Consider the following 21016-nt stretch of genomic DNA (forward strand, 5'->3'; position numbering starts at 1 on the left):
CTGTACGTATACAGTTCTATACAGATGATGCCCAGCTTATACCGGCTGTACGTATACAGTTCTATACAGATGATGCCCAGCTTATACCGCCTGTATGTATACAGTTCTATACAGATGATGCCCAGCTTATACCGGCTGTACGTATACAGATGATGCCCAGGTTATAGCGGCTGTACGTATACAGATGATGCCCAGGTTATAGCGGCTGTACACATGTACAAGGTTCTAGTTCTGTGTTTCTCCTCGTGGTGCTGCTGGTGCCAGTGTCTTGTTTACCAGAGTGCGGCCGGTGCCGGGGTCAGGGGTGTTTCTGGCAGCAGCTGTGTCAGGTATAACATGAGCACTGCAGCATCCTGCCTGTGCGCCTCGTGGACCAGCTGCTCTTTATAATTAATCCCTTTGGGTTTTGTATCTTTAATGGGAGGAAACATCACAGTCCTGGAACATGAATGGCCTCCATAGACGAGTGCTGTGCGCAGAGGGTCGGGGAAATCGCTCAACTAGTAATTGCTAGTGTTTATACAGTCGGGGCAGGATTTATGAAGAATCCCAAATTCTCCCCTGCCTAAAATGGCTGATAACAGGGAACCATAGATCAACACGGAAGTTAGAGGATTGGGCATGTAGAATTACTATGTCCGATCATTTTGTTCTCGGGAGAGATAAGCAACTGTCGAAGCTTGGCAGCGGCTTACTCCAGTCTTCCTATAGGAAAAAGATGCACGCTGAGCTGAGCCAACGTGCATGTATAAGGGGTCGGGAGATTTTCGGCTGCCCACTATCTCTGGTGTCTTTAAGGAGGAAGAGGCCAAGATGTATAAATACAAAAAAACATTGTATCCCTTTATGCAACAATCGTCTCCTTATGTGTTTTTGGCGGATCTTCCTCGCCTCACCAGGTGCGGAGAAACCCGCCTGTGTCTGTGCCCACCTGTCGCTGTGTTTCTGTGCCAGCCTGTCTCTGTGCCCGCCTGTCGCTGTGTCTCTGTGCCCGCCTGTCTCTGTGCCCGCCTGTCTCTGTGCCCGTCTGTCGCTGTGCCAGCCTGTCGCTGTGTCTCTGTGCCAGCCTGTCGCTGTGTCTCTGTGCCCGCCTGTCGCTGTGTCTCTGTGCCCGCCTGTCGCTGTGTCTCTGTGGCCGCCTGTCTCTGTGGCCGCCTGTCGCTGTGTCTCTGTGCCCACCGGTCTCTGTGCTCGCCTTTCTCTGTGCCCGCCTGTCGCTGTTTGTGTCCACCTGTCGCTGTGTCTCTGTGCCCGCCTGTCGCTGTTTCTGTGCCTGCCTGTCCCTGTGCCCTCCGGTATTTGCTCACTTATTGAAAGATCTGTTTATTTTGGCTGCCAGTCACTTGGCATTATAGAAAGCGTATCATCTGCCTGCAAAACTAACAATCCATCTGACTTTGCAAATAGAAAGTCACAGCGGCGACAAATAAGCTCTGACTCTCCGCCACACACATAGCGGCGGTCTTATAAGTAGCCCCCCTGTGCCCCTCACCCGGTGTCAGGGAGGCTACAGCTTCAGGACCCTTCCACTTTGCCCAGTTGCCCACTTTTCCAGGCATCTCCCGCTGTATCTCCCAGTTTTTCCCGATCAGGACAACTGCAAAAAAAAATATGTAAAAAGGAGGAAGAGGCCAAGATGTATAAATACAAAGAAACATTGTATCCCTTTATGCAACAATCGTCTCCTTATGTTTTTGGGCGGACCTTCCTCGCCTCACCAGGTGTGGAGATGCCCGCCTGTCTCTGTGCCCACCTGTTGCTGTGCCTGTCTCTGTGTCTCTGTGCCTGCCTGTCTCTGTGCCTGCCTGTCTCTGTGCCTGCCTGTCTCTCTGTGCCTGCCTGTGTCTCTGTGCCTGCCTGTCGCTGTGTCTCTGTGCCTGCCTGTCGCTGTGCCCGCCTGTCGCTGTGCCCGCCTGTCGCTGTGCCCGCCTGTCGCTGTGTCTCTGTGCCCGCCTGTCGCTGTGTCTCTGTGCTCGCCTGTCGCTGTGTCTCTGTGCTCGCCTTTCTCTGTGCCCGCCTGTTGCTGTGTCTCTGTGCCCGCCTGTCGCTGTGCCCGCCTGTCCGTGTCTCTGTGTCCATGTCTCTGTGTCCGCCTGTCCGTGTCTCTGTGCCTGCCTGTCGCTGTGTCTCTGTGCCCACCTGTCGCTATGTTTCTGTGCCCACCTGTCGCTGTGCCCGCCGGTATTTGCTCACTTATTGAAAGATCTGTTTATTTTGGCTGCCAGTCACTTGGCATTATAGAAAGCGTATCATCTGCCTGCAAAACTAACAATCCATCTGACTTTGCAAATAGAAAGTCACAGCGCCGACAAATAAGCTCTGACTCTCCGCCACACACATAGCGGCGGTCTTATAAGTAGCCCCCCTGTGCCCCTCACCCGGTGCCAGGGAGGCTACAGCTTCAGGACCCTTCCACTTTGCCCTGTTGCCCACTTTTCCAGGCATCTCCCTCTGTATATCCCAGTTTTTTTCCCAATCAGGACAACTGCAAAAAAAAAATGTGAAATGCTGCACTTTTTTTGCAAAATGACGGCAGAACGTTGACATTTTGCCACTTCTTCCTAAGGCTTCTGTGGGAACGGCCCATCCCCCGATGGTCATGTTGTGCTGTGAACGTTATTGACATCCTCACCTTCACTGATGTCATTTGTTGCTCCTTGACTGAAAAAAAGAGTTTTAATTCTCATGCAAGTATGTGCTAAGTGCTCTGGGAGTGTCGGAGCACTTCCCGAGCCTCTGCCACCCTGGCTCTGTCTGTTAGCCAAGAAGAGAAATATGGGGCTGGGCAAGGGATAAAGCCGGGAAGGCTGATACATTGTAACAAAACTCAATGCCCTGGATGTAATTGGTGGATGTGAAGACCAATCATCAGCCTCTCCGGAGGTCCATCTGCTGATCCCAATAGTGACTGGACCGTCCTACAACCTGGACAAGTGAAGGGGTGTGGTTTATGCAAATTCATATAAAATAATAATAACAACACACACAGTGATGTCACAGTACAGGGATAATACACAGTGATGTCACAGTACAGGGATAATACACAGTGATGTCACAGTACAGGGATAATACACAGTGATGTCACAGTATAGGGATAATACACAGTGATGTCACAGTATAGGGATAATGGACATAGAAATGTCATAGTTCAGGGATAATGCACACAGCGATGTCAGTATAGGGATAATACACACAGTGATGTCACAGTACAGGGATAATACACAGTGATGTCACAGTATAGGGATAATACACAGTGATGTCACAGTATAGGGATAATACACAGTGATGTCACAGTATAGGGATAATGCACATAGAAATGTCATAGTACAGGGATAATGCACACAGCGATGTCACAGTACTGAAATAATATACACAGTGATGTCACAGTACAGGGATAATGCACACAGTGATGTCACAGTACAGGGATAATGCACACAGCGATGTCAGTATAGGGATAATACACACAGTGATATCACAGTACAGAGATAATACACACAGTGATGTCACAGTACACGCATAATGCACACAGTGATGTCACAGTGCAGGGAGAATGCACACAGTGATGTCACAGTACAGGGATAATACACAGTGATGTCACAGTACAGGGATAATGCACACAGTGATGTCACAGTGCAGGGATAATGCACACAGCGATGTCACAGTACAGAGACAATAGACACAGTGATGTCACAATACCCGTAAAATGCACACAGTGATGTCACAGTACAGGCATAATGCACACAGTGATGTCACAGTGCAGGGATAATATACACAGTGATGTCACAGTACAGGGATAATACACAGTGATGTCACAGTACAGGGATAGTGCACACAGTGATGTCACAGTACAGGGATAATGCACACAGTGATGTCACAGTACAGGGATAATGCACACAGCGATGTCAGTATAGGGATAATACACACAGTGATGTCACAGTACACGCATAATGCACACAGTGATGTCACAGTGCAGGGATAATGCACACAGTGATGTCACAGTGCAGGGATAATGCACACAGTGATATCACAGTACAGGGATAATGCACACAGTGATGTCACAGTACAGGGATAATGCACACAGCGATGTCAGTATAGGGATAATACACACAGTGATGTCACAGTACAGGAATAATACAGTGATGTCACAGTACACGCATAATGCACACAGTGATGTCACAATACAGGGATAATGCACACAGTGATGTCACAGTACAGGGATAATGCACACAGCGATGTCAGTATAGGGATAATACACACAGTGATGTCACAGTACAGGAATAATACAGTGATGTCACAGTACACGCATAATGCACACAGTGATGTCACAGTACAGGGATAATGCACACAGTGATGTCACAGTACAGGGATAATGCATACAGTGATGTCACAGTGCAGGGATAATGCACACAGTGATATCACAGTACAGGGATAATGCACACAGCGATGTCAAAGTACAGAGACAATAGACACAGTGATGTCACAGTACACGTATAATGCACACAGTGATGTCACAGTACAGGGATAATGCACACAGTGATGTCACAGTGCAGGGATAATATACATAGTGATGTCACAGTACAGGGATAATACACACAGTGATGTCACAGTACAGGGATAATGCACACAGTGATGTCACAGTACAGGGATAATGCACACAGTGATGTCAGTATAGGGATAATACACACAGTGATGTCACAGTACAGAGATAATACACACAGTGATGTCACAGTACACGCATAATGCACACAGTGATGTCACAGTACAGGGATAATGCACACAGTGATGTCACAGTGCAGGGATAATGCACACATTGATGTCACAGTGCAGGGATAATGCACACAGTGATATCACATACAGGGATAATGCACACAGTGATGTCACAGTAGAGGGATAATGCACACAGCGATGTCAGTATAGGGATAATACACACAGTGATGTCACAGTACAGAAATAATAAACACAGTGATGTCACAGTACACGCACAATGCACACAGTGATGTCACAGTACAGGGATAATGCACACAGTGATGTCACAGTACACGCATAATGCACACAGTGATGTCACAGTACAGGGATAATGCACACAGTGATGTCACAGTACAGGGATAATGCACACAGTGATGTCACAGTACAGGGATAATGCACACAGTGATGTCACAGTACAGGGATAATGCACACAGCGATAATGCACACAGCGATGTCAGTATAGGGATAATACAGTGATGTCACAGTACACGCATAATGCACACAGTGATGTCACAGTACAGGAATAATACAGTGATGTCACAGTACACGCATAATGCACACAGTGATGTCACAGTACAGGGATAATACACAGTGATGTCACAGTACAGGGATAATGCACACAGTGATGTCACAGTACAGGGATAATGCACACAGAGAACATTTACAATTGGTCCCTGCACTCCATCATACATAGTCATCAGTCCCTGCATCTTATGGTGTGACTGCCCCTAGTTGTAGATGTTATCCTGTTACTTACGTCCATAAATAAAACATCAGCTGCTCCATTATAACTGAGCGACTACGAAGAATAAGAGGGAAAGTCTGAGCGATGAGCGGAGAACAATGGGCCCTCTAATGGCGGCCATGAGCGTATCTCCTATGTCTCGGTGTCTATACCATTAGCGTTGACCTTCACGGCCTCCAGCACTTATTTAGCATCGTCTCCTCAAACGGTGGGGTATTATGGTTACAGCCTGTCTGACTACAACTGAGCCCGTATTGTCATCTTATATCTCCGGTGCGAGACCCCGGGGACCCGCATGTGAGCCTGACCATCAGATATCATCGGCCGCACTATTAACTGCAGCACATCAAAAGTCCCAGAGCTTCCAGAAGATGATAGCGGCTCCTATCGTGGCAATCCGGGGTAACCGTTACACCGCGCCGTAACCGGACACTATAGAGGGGAGAAAACCCATTATTCTGCCCGTGAGACCAAGAATACATCACATACACAGCCTGATTATACACATGTACACTGCACAGTACCACATCTCCTGTATATCTACACTGCACAGTACCACTTCTGTATATCTACACTGCACAGTACCACTTCTGTATATCTACACTGCACAGTACCACATCTCCTGTATATATACACTGCACAGTACCACATCTCCTGTATATCTACACTTCACAGTACCACTCCTCCTGTCCTGTATATATACACTGCACAGTACCACTCCTCCTGTCCTGTATATATACACTGCACAGTACCACTCCTCCTGTCCTGTATATATACACTGCACGGTACCACTCCTCCTGTCCTGTATATATGCACTGCACAGTACCACTCCTCCTGTATATATACACTGCACAGTACCACTCCCCCTGTATATATACACTGCACAGTACCACTCCCCCTGTATATATACACTGCACAGTACCACTCCTCCTGTCCTGTATATATACACTGCACAGTACCACTCCTCCTGTATATATACACTGCACAGTACCACTCCCCCTGTATATATACACTGCACAGTACCACTCCTCCTGCATATATACACTGCACAGTACCCCTCCTCCTGTCCTCTATATATACACTGCACAGTACCCCTCCTCCTGTCCTCTATATATACACTGCACAGTAACACTCCTCCTGTATATATACACTGCACAGTACCACTCCCCCTGTATATATACACTGCACAGTACCACTCCCCCTGTATATATACACTGCACAGTACCACTCCTCCTGTCCTGTATATATACACTGCACAGTACCACTCCTCCTGTATATATACACTGCACAGTACCACTCCCCCTGTATATATACACTGCACAGTACCACTCCTCCTGCATATATACACTGCACAGTACCCCTCCTCCTGTCCTGTATATATACACTGCACAGTACCACTCCTCCTGTGCTGTATATATACACTGCACAGCACCACTCCTCCTGTATATATACACTGCACAGTACCACTCCTCCTGTCCTGTATATATACGCTGCACAGTACCACTCCTCCTGTCCTGTATATATACACTGCACAGTACCACTCCTCCTGTCCTGTATATATATATATATATATACACTGCACAGTACCACTCCTCCTGTCCTGTATATATACACTGCACAGCACCACTCCTCCTGTATATATACACTGCACAGTACCACTCCTCCTGTCCTGTATATATACACTGCACAGTACCACTCCTCCTGTCCTGTATATATACACTGCACAGTACCACTCCTCCTGTCCTGTATATATACGCTGCACAGTACCACTCCTCCTGTCCTGTATATATACGCTGCACAGTACCACTCCTCCTGTCCTGTATATATACACTGCACAGTACCACTCCTCCTGTATATATACACTGCACAGTACCACTCCTCCTGTCCTGTATATATACGCTGCACAGTACCACTCCTCCTGTCCTGTATATATACACTGCACAGTACCACTCCTCCTGTCCTGTAAATATACACTGCACAGCACCACTCCTCCTGTATATATACACTGCACAGTACCACTCCTCCTGTCCTGTATATATACACTGCACAGTACCACTCCTCCTGTCCTGTATATATACACTGCACAGTACCACTCCTCCTGTCCTGTATATATACACTGCACAGTACCACTCCTCCTGTCCTGTATATATACACTGCACAGTACCACTCCTCCTGTCCTGTATATATACGCTGCACAGTACCACTCCTCCTGTCCTGTATATATACACTGCACAGTACCACTTCTCCTGTCCTGTATATATACACTGCACAGTACCACTCCTCCTGTCCTGTATATATACACTGCACAGTACCACTCCTCCTGTCCTGTATATATACGCTGCACAGTACCACTCCTCCTGTCCTGTATATATACGCTGCACAGTACCACTCCTCCTGTCCTGTATATATACACTGCACAGTACCACTCCTCCTGTATATATACAGTACATGACAGAACAATAATACATTACAGGACACCGAACATAAGAACAAAACAAGACGACAAATCACAGAAAATAGAAACAAAATAAATCCCCCCAGGAATATATACATATACAAGAAATAACTATTATAAAACCTATAAAACCCCCGGCCCAGCTTCATTCATACTACTATATACAATCCCACACAACGCTCACACCGTCCTATATACAAGATTATATACAATAAAACACTAAACCTAATATAACGTATATACAACCGGACACTAACACTAACCTACTGGTCCCACTGCCTGACCTTAGTCACCCCCTTACCGCACCTCATTCACACCACAGAAAACCAAAAATAACAAGATATACAATAGTGACATGAACAATTTTAAACCTTTTTTTTTTTTTTTTTAAATGTTTTTTTTTTTTTTTTTGCAATTTTTTTTTTATATATATATAAAACACAGACCTACACTAACTATCCCGCCACCCCTGATCCAGCTCTGGCCACAAAGTTCAGGATTACTCCGAGCTAGGATCAGGCCCCAAAGTTTTTCCCCAGGCGGGGCCTGGACCAGGCCAGATCAGTCCTCTTATCACCGCTGATGAAAACCCCCCCAAATCCCCCACCCAACCTAACTAAAACTCCCTATTATACATTATATACAATATATACAGAACACAACCTACACACTCACCATCCAAGGCTCAAGTTCGATGCCGGCAAACCTTCTATTCAGGAGATAGAAATACAAAACAAAAATCTAGGGTGGAAAGACATCAGCCCACCACCAGGATATAGGAGTACTACCGGACTAAGGCACCCTGAAGGAAAAGCCCCTCCAGAGACGGGCCGCCCTCCGGGCACCCAGTCTTTCATACTCCAGAGAACGTACCTTCACCAGGTCACCTAGGATGTTCCTACAGACTTCATCTACATGGAGGATTTTACTCTGCGTCGAGACTAAAACTCGTGCGTTCCACGTGAAATACCTGACCACTGCGCTGACTATGAATAAAGTGTCTCGGTCCCTTCTCCCAAGGTCTCCGAACGCTCCATAGGCCCACCCGGCGTAGGACAGAGTAGCCAGCCGCGGCCAACCAATAGAAGCCCCCACCCTATTGTACACCTCTGTATTAAAGGGACAATGAAGCAGGAAGTGCTCCATGCTTTCCAGCACGTTAGCACAAGCCTCACGGGGGCAATTCCTGTCCTCGGAGCTCCTGAACTTCAAATTGTCCCTCACATACAGCTTACCATGGAAGCAGCGCCAAGTCAAGTCCCAGTACTTCTCGGGGATCCTGCTAGAATTTAACAAACTCAACCCAACCTCCAGATCCCGACTTGGGCAGTCTTTGAGGGCCAATGGACTCTGAAAATGAGAAAGCAAGACCCTCATATCGAGGAGTTTCCTCGGGAGGGACCTCACCTCCCACATTCCCAGACCCCACCGGCGGATCATTTTCAGAACCGGGGTAACATAAGCCGGGAGATGCCCGTGTGGTGTGCGAAGATCCTTCAATCTTCCCCCTGTCTCCCATTCCTGGAAGAAAGGCTGAAACCATCCCTTGCAGGAGAATACCCACGGAGGAGCCCTCTCTTTCCAGAGGTTTGCCACGTTCACTTTCAAGAAGGTGTTCACTAGGAACACCACGGGGTTCACCATATTCAAACCCCCTAGTCTCCTCATGCGGTAAGTGACCTCCCGCTTGACTAGGTTCAGTCTGTTCCCCCATAACATCTGGAAGAACAGACTGTAGACCCGTGTCCAGAGAGGCTCTGGCAAGACACAGACGCTGCCCAGGTAGATTAGCAAGGGGAGCAGGAAAGCTTTGCACAGGCCAACCCTTTCCCTCAGGGTCAAAGACCAACCCCTCCATTGGTCCACTCTTTGGGCGACACCTTTGATTCTGCCTTCCCAGTTTTTAATGGGGTAATCACCCTGGCCGAATTCGATGCCCAGGACTTTGGCATGTTCTTGGGGTTCGGGGAGGGTGTCCGGAAGATCAAACCCGGGATCTCCGCCTCCCAGCCAGAGACTCTCACACTTATCCTGGTTGACCTTGGACCCGGATGCCTCCGAGTAGCGCTCCACTTCTGACATCACCACCACTGCCTCCTCTTGCGAAGAAGCAAAGACAGTGACATCGTCCGCGTAGGCCACCACCCTCAGGATAGCCTCCGGCGCCGCCCCGCCCATCCGCACCCCCGCCAACGGTCCACAATCGATCCTTCTGGGGAAGGGATCGATTGCAAACACGTAAAGCAAAGGGCTAAGAGGACAGCCCTGACGGACACCGGATCCTACCCCAAAAGGTCGTCCAATCCACCCATTCACCAGAGGGAAAGTCTCAGCCCCTGCATACAAGGTCTTAAGCCAGTCCACAAACCCTTCAGGCAGACCATACCTCAAAAAAGTGGACCAGAGGTACTCGTGGTTAACCCGATCAAAGGCTTTTGCCTGTTCCAGGGTCAGCAAGAACCCCTTCCAGAGGCCCGCCCTGCCTTGCTCCACGGCCTCTCGGACATCTAGAACAGAACTAAAAGTGCTACGGCCAGGAACGCAACAGTGCTGAACCTCCGAAAGGAGCCGGGGTGCAAACTTCACCAGCCTGTTGAAAAGTATCTTAGCCAAAATCTTCCTGTCCACATTGAGAAGTGCTATGGGACGCCAGTTCTCAATGCGTGACGGATCCTTACCCTTTGACAAAATGATCAAAGCTGACCTCCTTAATGATCTCGGCAGAGTGCCCGAGGAGAGACACTCGTTAAACACCTGAGTCAAGAGGGGGACCAAAGAGTCACTAAAGGTCCTAAAGAACTCGGATGTTAAGCCATCCGGACCTGGCGACTTTTTGGGCCTAAGCCCATCGATCGCCAATCTCACTTCCTCTTCTTTGATCGCTTCTGCCAAATCGCCCAGCGAGAGGTCAGCCCCTGGCTCAGGAACGGATTCAGCCAGGAAAGCCGACATCCCGTCACGATCAAGCTCCCTCCTTCCCAAGAGGTGCGAGTAGTAGGAACTGACGACCTCCAAGATCCCTGATCTGGACCTTCTCAGGGACCCCGTACTGTCCACCAGCCCCGTAACTATCTTACTATTCACTGACATCTTACAGTTTCTGTAAGGGTCGGGCGAGCAGTACTTCCCGTAGTCCCTCTCGAAAACCAAAGATGCGTGCCTATCGTACTGACACCTCTTCAGCAAGGACTTCACTCTGGAGATCTCCTCGCGGCTACCTCCAGTCGAGACAAGATGCTCGAGTTTCCTCCTCAGGCTCTGATACAGGCGATCCCTGTTCAGGCTTCTGAGGTTCGAGAGCTGCCGGAAGAATCTCGCCACCCGATGTTTGAACATCTCCCACCACTCTGACTTAGTGTTACTTAGGCCCAGCAATGGTACCTGGCTCTGAAAGAATTCCTCAAAAGACTGTCTTACAGCTTCTTCCTCAAGGAGTGACGAATTCAGCTTCCAATAGCCTCTTCCCATCCGAGGAGTCTCTGTAACGTTCAGAGAAAACATAATCAAACAGTGATCGGAGAACTCCACCTCCACAACCGACAACGGTGAAGAGACGGCCTCCTCCTTCAAATAAAACCTATCTAGCCTAGACCTGCACTGACTACCTCTAAAAAAGGTGAATCCCGTGTCGCCCAGGTTGTGCCGGATGTGGACATCCACCAGGCGAGCCTCACTCACTATCCTGTTTAACGCGACGCAGTCATAAGCCAGCCGGTCTCCGGAACCTCCTCTATCACAGGATCTCGTGACATTGTTGAAATCCCCTCCGAAGACCACCTGCCGACTCGAAAATAAAAAAGGTTTGATCTTCAGGAAGAGACATTTGCGGTCCCACTTGGACTGGGAACCATAGATGTTAATGAGCCGAAGCTCTTGTCCCCCCATGGAGACATCTAGGATCAAGCATCTCCCCATTTCTAATTCGATCACTCGTCTGCATTCAACCGCTGCGGTCTTAAAAGGACCGCCACCCCGCTATACGGCTCGGCCGCAAGAGACCAGTAGGAGGGCCCATGCCTCCACTCCCGCCTTGCTTTATGCAAGGTTGATATATCGGTCAACCTGGTCTCCTGCAAAAACAAAATGTCGGCGTCAAGTTGGCCAAGAAAATGAAAGGCCGTGTACCTTGCCGCATCTCACTTTATGCTGCAAACATTAATAGTTGCCAGCGTCAACGGGGTGGGTGCCGCCATCATGATTGATTGAATTAGATAGCCTTTTTCTTCCCACCACTGACAGTCCCAACCTCTTCCTCTGATAATGACGGGTTTTTAGTGCGCTTAAGACAAACAGACTCGTCCATTCTCTCCTTACATACATTCTTGCCCTCGTCTGGTTGTCCCCCAGAGGGCTTTGTATTTGCCCCCCGAGAGGAAGACCCAGCAATCTCCTGAGCCCCAACCACCTTATCCGCAACCTCCGGCCCCGGGTCCCCACTTCCCCCCTCCAGAGGGAGGTCCTGGAGAGCCCCGAACCGGTTGGAGAGATCCACCAGAGGGGGGGCGGCTGAACCCTCCAATGGCGCTTGGATCACGGCCAGAGAGTCAGAGGGGTCGCACTCCAAAGAGGCAGCTCAAGACCTGGTCCCCCTCCTACCTCTGGCCGTTTTTCTGTTACCCTTTTTCTTTTTCTGTGACCACTCCCCCTCTCCCTCATCTAGACTGTCACCAGAAGAGGGTTCCTGGGAAGACGTGGCGTCCTCTCGCTCTTCCCTTTCAAGTCTCTTGACTTCCTCGCTCAATTCACTGTCTTTAGGATCCTCAGCTGCAAGTGAAGTACCTGGGTCAGAGTTTAGGGACATTACTCCCTGCCCCCTGTCCCCACGGCGCTTCTCCTGCCTGATGGTGGATGGCGGCAGCTTGCTCCTCACCGGATCCCTGCCTCCCCCGCCCCTACTGGTCCCTTCACCGGCAAAATTAGTTCCGGCTTTCGCCTGTCCCGCACTCGCCGCTTTCAGGACCGCATTGGCGAAGGAACGCGGACAGCGACTGAACGGGTGACCGAGGTCACCACACAAATTACACCTAATCCTGCGACAGGCAGCAGCAAGATGACTGAGGTCCCCACACAGTGCGCATTTTTGGGTGGTACACTGCGCACTGAAGTGTGTGGGGCTACCGCACCTGTGACAGACCTTAGGCTGCCCCCGGTAGAAAATCAAGATCCTATCCCTCCCCAAAAAGGTTGAGGAGGGGATATGGGTAACAGTGTTTCCCGAAACCTTCAATCTCACCATGAAGGTCCAGGCCCCTGACCAGATACCATGGTCATCCAGATTCTTTTCAGGAATATTGGTGACCTCTCCGTATCGACTCACCCAGGTGGTAATGTCCATACAGGAAAGCGACTCGTTACTAGTCAAAACGGTCACTTTCCTGACTGAATCTTGGCGGGTTATTGCCAGGGGAAAGAGACCATGCCATTCGGGGCGACTCCGAGCCAGCTCATGGCGAGACCAGAAAAGCTCAAGGCCCTCCGGTCTCACGCAGCTGACATCGAAGTAGGAGGTCCCGTAGGGATGGATCAAGGCAAAGATGTCATATGCCGCAAAGCCCATCCCCAGCAGGAGCTCAACCACCTTCGACCTATCAGGACAGGCATCCTTGCTTACCCACTGGAGACGGACCACGTTCCTACGGTTACTCCTCTGCCCCATTGTCGGCAGAGACCAGACAGTCTCTGCCCCTCTATCTCGGAAGGCTGAAAGACCATGTCTCTCTATCCAGAAAGACAGATCAACCTCCCTCCCCTCTACAGTGATGGAGCTCTCCCCTCTCCTCAGGGCGTCCAGGAGCTGCTGTTGCAAGTCACTATCCCCAGGGCCACCAGACGAGGGCGCACTACTACCCCCAGCACTGACAGCTCCTGAATAGCTTTGGGCTGAAGCCCCCGCCAATGCTGGGGGGCAGCGGGACCAGCGCCTACTTCCCCCCCACCAACACCAGTGCTGCTCCCACCATTCACTCCAGTACTATTCACACCATTCGCAGGACCATTACTCCCATCGTTCACTCCACTACTACTCACACCATTTGCAGGACCATTACTCCCACCATTCATTACACCACTACCCCCAACATTTGCTACACCACAACTCCCACCATTCCCACAACTCCCAGCATTCATTCCACCACTACCCCCACCATTTGCTACATCATCATTCACTGCACCACTACCCCCACCATTTGCTGCATCATCATTCACTGTACCACTAATTCCACCATTCCTACTACTCTCATCATCTGCTCCACCATTACTCTCATCATCTGCTCCACCATTACTCCCATCATTCACTGCACCACTATTTCCATTCCCTTTACTTGTCACCCCATTACCTCTGCTGTTCTCTGCACCTTCCACAGTCACCTCCATTCCTTCCTCCCTTGTGTCTGGTGTCTCTGCACTCACACCTGCTGGGCCGGGGGAGGGGAGCACTTCCAGAGACTCCCTTCCCTGCAGCACCACACCCGTTTTCTTTTGGTTGCTGCTGGCTTTCTGCAGGTCGTGTGCTGGAGCGCCCCGCCCCCCTACTGCAGCATTTTGGTCCTTGTTCTGGCCAGACTGTTTTCTCGGCACCTCTGCCCGCCCTGCACCCACAGACTTTGGGGTCTTAGTGTCCTTTTTGGGCGCTGGGGCACACTGCCCCCCTGTCGCAGCAGTGTGCCCAGTGTTCCTCACAGGTGTGTTTTTCACATCCTTCCCTGCCCCCCCGGCCCCGGTGATAACCGGCTTAGCCGCAGAGGGCAGGGTGGGAAACTCCACAGAACTTCCTATGTCCGGCGCTGTGAGTACCTCCACAGCCTCGCCCCCTGCACTGTTCCCCGCACAGATGGCAGCATCGCCGGACGTCCTCCTCCTCTCCCCACCTTGCCTCTGCCTCGAGCCCACTGCAGAGCCCGTGCCTTTAGGTTTGGTGGGGTTTAAACAGAAGGTGGCAGGCGCAACATCAGTAATTGGTACATACTTGTAACTCACCACCTCCTGAGGGGCTCCTCCGGTCTTCTTCTTCCTCCTCTTCCCTGTCTCCTCCACTGGTTTGTCCTCACCGAAGGAAAACCGCGTCAGGTCCACTGGAGACTCCAGCAGTCGGATCTCCCTCAGCAGTCCTCCTTCCTCCTCCTCCCCCGACACTCCAGCCTCTGCTGTGGGAGTCCTCTGCCCTGCAGGGAGACCGCTTGAGCTCTGGCTCTGCCCCTCACTGGCTCCAGCAACTGAGACTCCAGTCACCTCTTCATCATCCTCCTCCTCCTCTTCACTAAGGACGCCGGCTGGCGGTTCTCCTGAGGTGTTAAACCCCTTCATTTCTGAGAACCGCCGCTGGTTCTTAAACCTCTCCAGGAAGGGACCTGCGCTTTTCTCAATCCCCTCCCGGAGGAGCACTAACCTGACCACCTCGTCTCTGAGGGCTTTAAACCTCTGGGAGGTCGCGGGTCTTTCCTTGTTGGACGCCCGGGTGTTCAGGACCTGGGCCTCCCTCAGCTCCTCTTTCAGCTGGGTTAGTGCTTTGCCGGCGTCCTCGTACTCTCGCAATGTGGCGACCACTCGGGAGGAGAAGGAACTTGTGGACTCGCTGGAGCTCATCTCCCCCCAGGATCTTGCTGGGCTCTTGTTCCTGGGGCCTGGGGTGCCCCGGTCTCCCTCTCTGGGCTGGCGGTGAACAGTCTCGGGGTTGGAGCAGGTGGATGTATTCTTCCTCACCCTTCCCGATCTCCTCACTCCCTCCTGGGCCGGTTGTTGAGGCTCCTTTTCCCCCGCCGGCATAGACCGGGGGATAGGAGGCTGGGAAGCCATGCCGGCTTCCCAGTAGGCCTGCCTCTCCCTGGGGAGAAGAGAGGCAGATGACGACCCTCCTCCTGGAAGTGCTTGAGCTCAGGAGGCAGGTGCTACTCTCAGCGCCACTCCTCCTGTCCTGTGTGTATACACTGCACAGTGCCACTCCTCCTGTCCTGTATATATACACTGCACAGTGCCACTCCTCCTGTCCTGTATATATACACTGCACAGTACCACATCTCCTGTATATATACACTGCACAGTACCACTTCTGTATATCTACACTGCACAGTACCACATCTCCTGTATATATACACTGCACAGTACCACATCTCCTGTATATATACACTGCACAGTACCACTTCTGTATATCTACACTGCACAGTACCACATCTCCTGTATATCTACACTGCACAGTACCACTTCTGTATATCTACACTGCACAGTACCACATCTCCTGTATATATACACTGCACAGTACCACATCTCCTGTATATATACACTGCACAGTACCACTTCTGTATATCTACACTGCACAGTACCACATCTCCTGTATATATACACTGCACAGTACCACTTCTGTATATCTACACTGCACAGTACCACATCTCCTGTATATATACACTGCACAGTACCACTTCTGTATATCTACACTGCACAGTACCACATCTCCTGTATATATACACTGCACAGTACCACTTCTGTATATCTACACTGCACAGTACCACATCTCCTGTATATATACACTGCACAGTACCACTTCTGTATATCTACACTGCACAGTACCACATCTCCTGTATATATACACTGCACAGTACCACTCCTCCTGTATATATACACTGCACAGTACCACTCCTGCATGTATACACTGCAGAGTACCACTTCTCCTGTCCTCTATATACACTGCACAGTACCACTTCTCCTGTATCTATACACTGCACAGTACCACTCCTCCTCTCCTGTATATATACACTGCACAGTGCCACTCCTCCTGTCCTGTATATATACACTGCAAAGTACCGCTCCTCCTGTATATATACACTGCACAGTACCGCTCCTCCTGTATATATACACTGCACAGTACCGCTCCTCCTGTCCTCTATATATACACTGCACAGTGCCACTCCTCCTGTCCTCTATATATACACTGCACAGTACCACTTCTCCTGTATATACACTGCACAGTACCACCTCTCCTGTCTTGTATATATACACTGCACAGTACCGCTCCTCCTGTCCTCTATATATACACTGCACAGTGCCACTCCTCCTGTCCTCTATATATACACTGCACAGTACCACTTCTCCTGTCTTGTATACTGGGTATAATCCTCACTATGTGTATTCTTCTGTATATATACAGTCACTAGATGGTGGCCCGATTCTAACGCATCGGGTATTCTAGAATATGTATGCGGCCGACCGGGCGCAATCAGCAGAGTGGTGTTTAAATTTGGCGCCAAAATCGCTGATTGGTCGAGGCCGGCAACCGTGACCAATCAGCAAAGCGGTGTTAAAATCTGGCGCCTATATCGCAGATTGGTCACGGCCGGCAGTCGCAACCAATCAGCAGAGCGGTATTTCAATTTGGCGCCAATAATGGTGATTGGTCACAGCCGCGACCAATCAGCAGAGCGGTGTTTAAATTTGGCGCCAATAATGCTGATTATTCGCGACCGGTAACCGCGACCAATCAGCAGAGCGGTGTTTAAATTTGGCGCTAATATCGCTGATTGGTCACGGCCGGCAACCGCGACCAATTAGCGAAGCGGTGTTTAAATTTGGCGCCAATATCGCTGATTGGCCACGGCCAGTGGTTGCGACTAATCAGCAGAGCGAGGTTTAAATTTGGCGCCAATACTGCTGATTGGTCGCGGCCGGCGACCGCGACCAATCAGCAGAGCGGGGTTTAAATTTGGCGCCAATATTGCTGATTGGTCGCGGCCGGTGACTAATCAGCAGAGCGTTGTTTAAATTTGGCACCAAAATCGCCGATTGGTCGCGGCCGGCCACCGCAACCAATCAGCACAGCAGTGTTTAAATTTGGCGCCAGTCTCGCTGATTGGTCGCGTCTGCCGTCCACGACCAATCAGCAGAGCGTTGTTTAAATTTGGCGCCAATCTCGCTGATTGATCGCGGCTGGCGGTAGCGACCAATCAGCAGAGCGGGGTTTAAATTTGGCGCCCATATCGCTGATTGGTCGGGGCCGGCGGCCGCAACCAATCAGCGTCGTATTAGTGAGGACCGGGGAGCAGCGCTGCCTGTGCGGGTACTTCCTCTGCGAGCAGCTGGGAGATGAGCGGCTGCTCGCAGCAGAAGCATCCCGACCGGCGGCGGCGCTCCTCGGTCCTCTGTTCACACTTGCCGTCGGGAGATCATAGCGCTGTTTAAATTAGGCGCCAATCTCGCTGATTGGTCGCGGTCGGCTGGCGGCCGCAACTAATCAGCAGAGCGTTGTTTAAATTTGGCGCCAATCTCGCTGATTGGTCACGGCTGGCGGCCGCGACCAATCAATAGAGCGTTGTTTAAATTTTGCGCTAATCTCGCTGATTGGTCGCGATCTGCTGTCATCCGCGACCAATCAGCAGAGCGTTGTTTAAATTTGGCGCCAATCTCGCTGATTGGTCGCGATCGGCTGTCATCCGTGACCAATCAGCCGAGCGTTGTTTAAATTTTGCGCCAATCTCGCTGATTGGTCGCGGCTGGCAACCGTGACCAATTAGCAGAGCGTTGTTTAAATTTGGCACCAATCTCGCTGATTGGTCGCGGGCGCCAGACGCGACCAATCAGCAGAGCGTTGTTTAAATTTGGCGCCAAGCTCGCTGATTGGTCGCGGCTGGCATCCGCGGCCAATCAGCAGAGCATTGTTTAAATTTGGCGCCAAGCTCGCTGATTGGTCGCGGCTGGCGTCCGCGACCAATCAGCACAGCAGTGTTTAAATATGGCGGCAAGATCGGTGATTGGTCGCAGCCGATATTTAAATGTGGCGGCCAAATCGGTGATTGGTCGCGGGCAGCGCCAGCGACCAATCAGCGATTTTTAACACAAATGTCCGTACCTTTGTAACACCATGCGGATACTGTGGGGACATCAGCGGCTAGGGTGTGAAGGGAGGACCAGGGAGCGGCGCTGACATCCAATTGGTCGCGGCCGTTATTTAATGTGCCGCACAAATCGGTGATTGGTCGCGGTCTTGGCCCGCGACCAATCACCGATTTGGGCGCCAAATTTAAATATCGGCCGCGACCAATCACCGATCTTGGCTCCACATTTAAACACCGCTGTGCTGATTGGTCGCCGACTCTGGGCGCGAGCAATCACCGATTTTGGCGCCACATTTAAATAGCGTCCGCGACCAATCAGTACAGGGGTGTTTAAATGTGGAGCCAAGATCAGTGATTGGTCGCGGACGATATTTAAATTTGGCGCCCAAATCGGTGATTGGTCGCGGGCAGCGTCCGCGACCAATCAGCACAGTAGTGTTTAACTTTTGCGGCAAGATCAGTGATTGGTCGCGGGCCAAGACCACGACCAATCACCGATTTGAGCGGCACATTTAAATAGCGGCCGCGACCAATTGGATGTCAGCGCCGCTCCCCGGTCCTCCCTTCACACCCTAGCCGCATGGAGGTCAGCGCCGCTCCCCGGTCCTCCCTTGACACTCTAGCCGCTGATGTCCCCACAGTATCCGCATGGTGTTACAAAGGTCCGGACATTTGTATTAAAAATCGCTGATTGGTCTCCGACGCTGGGCGCGACCAATCACCGATTTTGGCGCCACATTTAAATAGCGTCGGCGACCAATCAGCGATTTTTAACACAAGTGTCCGAACCTTTGTAACACCATGCGGATACTGTGGGGACATCAGCAGCTAGGGTGTCGAGGGAGGACCGGGGAGCGGCGCTGCGGGTCGGGATACTTCTGCTGCGAGCGCCCGCTCATGTCCCGGGTTCTCGCAGCGGAAGTATCCGCACAGGCAGCGCCGCTGACATCCATGCGGCTAGGGTGTCAAGGGAGGACCGGGGAGCGGCGCTGACATCCAATTGGTCGCGGCCGCTATTTAAATGTGTGGCGACAAAATCGGTGATTGGTCGCGCCCAGCGTCGGCGACCAATCAGCACAGCGGTGTTTAAATGTGGAGCCAAGATCGGTGATTGGTCGCGTCCGATATTTAAATTTGGCGCCCAAATTGGTGATTGGTCGTGGGCAGCGTCCGCGACCAATCAGCACAGTAGTGTTTAACTTTTGCGGTAAGATCAGTGATTGGTCGGGTCCGAAGACCGCGACCAATCATCGAATCGTCTTGGTGAGGACCGGGGAGCGGCGCTGCCTGTGCTGGTACTTCCGCTGCGAGAACCCGGGACATGAGCGGCCGCTCGCAGCAGAAGTATCCCGACCCGCAGCGCCGCTCCCCGGTCCTCCCTTCCGCATGGAGGTAAGCGATGCCGGCGGTCCTTCCGCTGCTACCGGCCGGGAGATGAGCGCCTCGTGCCGGTCATCTCCCGGCTGCATCGCCGCTGAGCTCCGTCCCACAGATGAGCCGCTAACGGCCGACATCTTTTTTCAGAAATCCTGCGGCGCTGATTGGCCGCTGCCGGACCAATGAGCGACGCGGGATTTCCAAGACAGACAGATAGACTGACAGACCGGATAAGACAATTATATAGTAGATGGCCAAACGTGTTGGCACTCTTTGCAGCGCTTTGTTTCCATCCATTTCTGGGGGCTTCTTGAAGTAAGTAAGATTTCATGATGCCTTGCACACAGTGAAGGCACCCAGCGCCAGAGGCAGCAAAACCACCCCAAAACGTCTGTGACCCTCCAACCTTATCTGACTGTAGGTACTGTGTTCTTTTCTTTGTAGGCCTCATTCGGGTTTCGGTAAACAGGAGAATGATGTGCTTTACCACAAAGCTCTATCTTGGTCTCATCTATCTACAAGACGCTTTACCAGAAGGATTTTGGCTTACTCATGTACATTCTGGCATACTGCAGTCTAGCTTTTTTATGTCTCTGTCAGCAGTGGGGTCCTCCGGGGTCTCCTGCTTAGCGTTTCATTTCATTCATATGTGGAGGGACACTTCGCGCTGACGCTATTCACCCTGAGCCTGCAGGACAGCTTGGCTTTCTTTGGACCTTGATTGGGGCTTATCCACCATCCGGAGTATCCTGCGTTGCAATCTTTCATCAATGTTTCTCGGCTGTTCTCGTACAGGGAGTTTAGCTACAGTGCCATGGGGTGTAAACTTCTTGATTATGTTGCGCCACGTGGACAAAGGAACATCAAGATCTCTGG

The 21016-nt window shown here is 51.0% G+C and overlaps 1 protein-coding gene across 1 annotated transcript in view; it reads left to right on the plus strand.

The window, feature by feature from the left end:
* The window catches only part of B4GALNT3 (beta-1,4-N-acetyl-galactosaminyltransferase 3), a 78390-nt gene that overhangs the window by 1579 nt on the left and 55795 nt on the right, over positions 1-21016 (plus strand). The window lies entirely within an intron of this gene.

Source organism: Phyllobates terribilis, unplaced genomic scaffold, assembly GCF_046119375.1.
Source record: "Phyllobates terribilis strain yellow unplaced genomic scaffold, ASM4611937v1 Scaffold_10__3_contigs__length_209671492, whole genome shotgun sequence".
NCBI lineage: Eukaryota > Metazoa > Chordata > Amphibia > Anura > Dendrobatidae > Phyllobates > Phyllobates terribilis.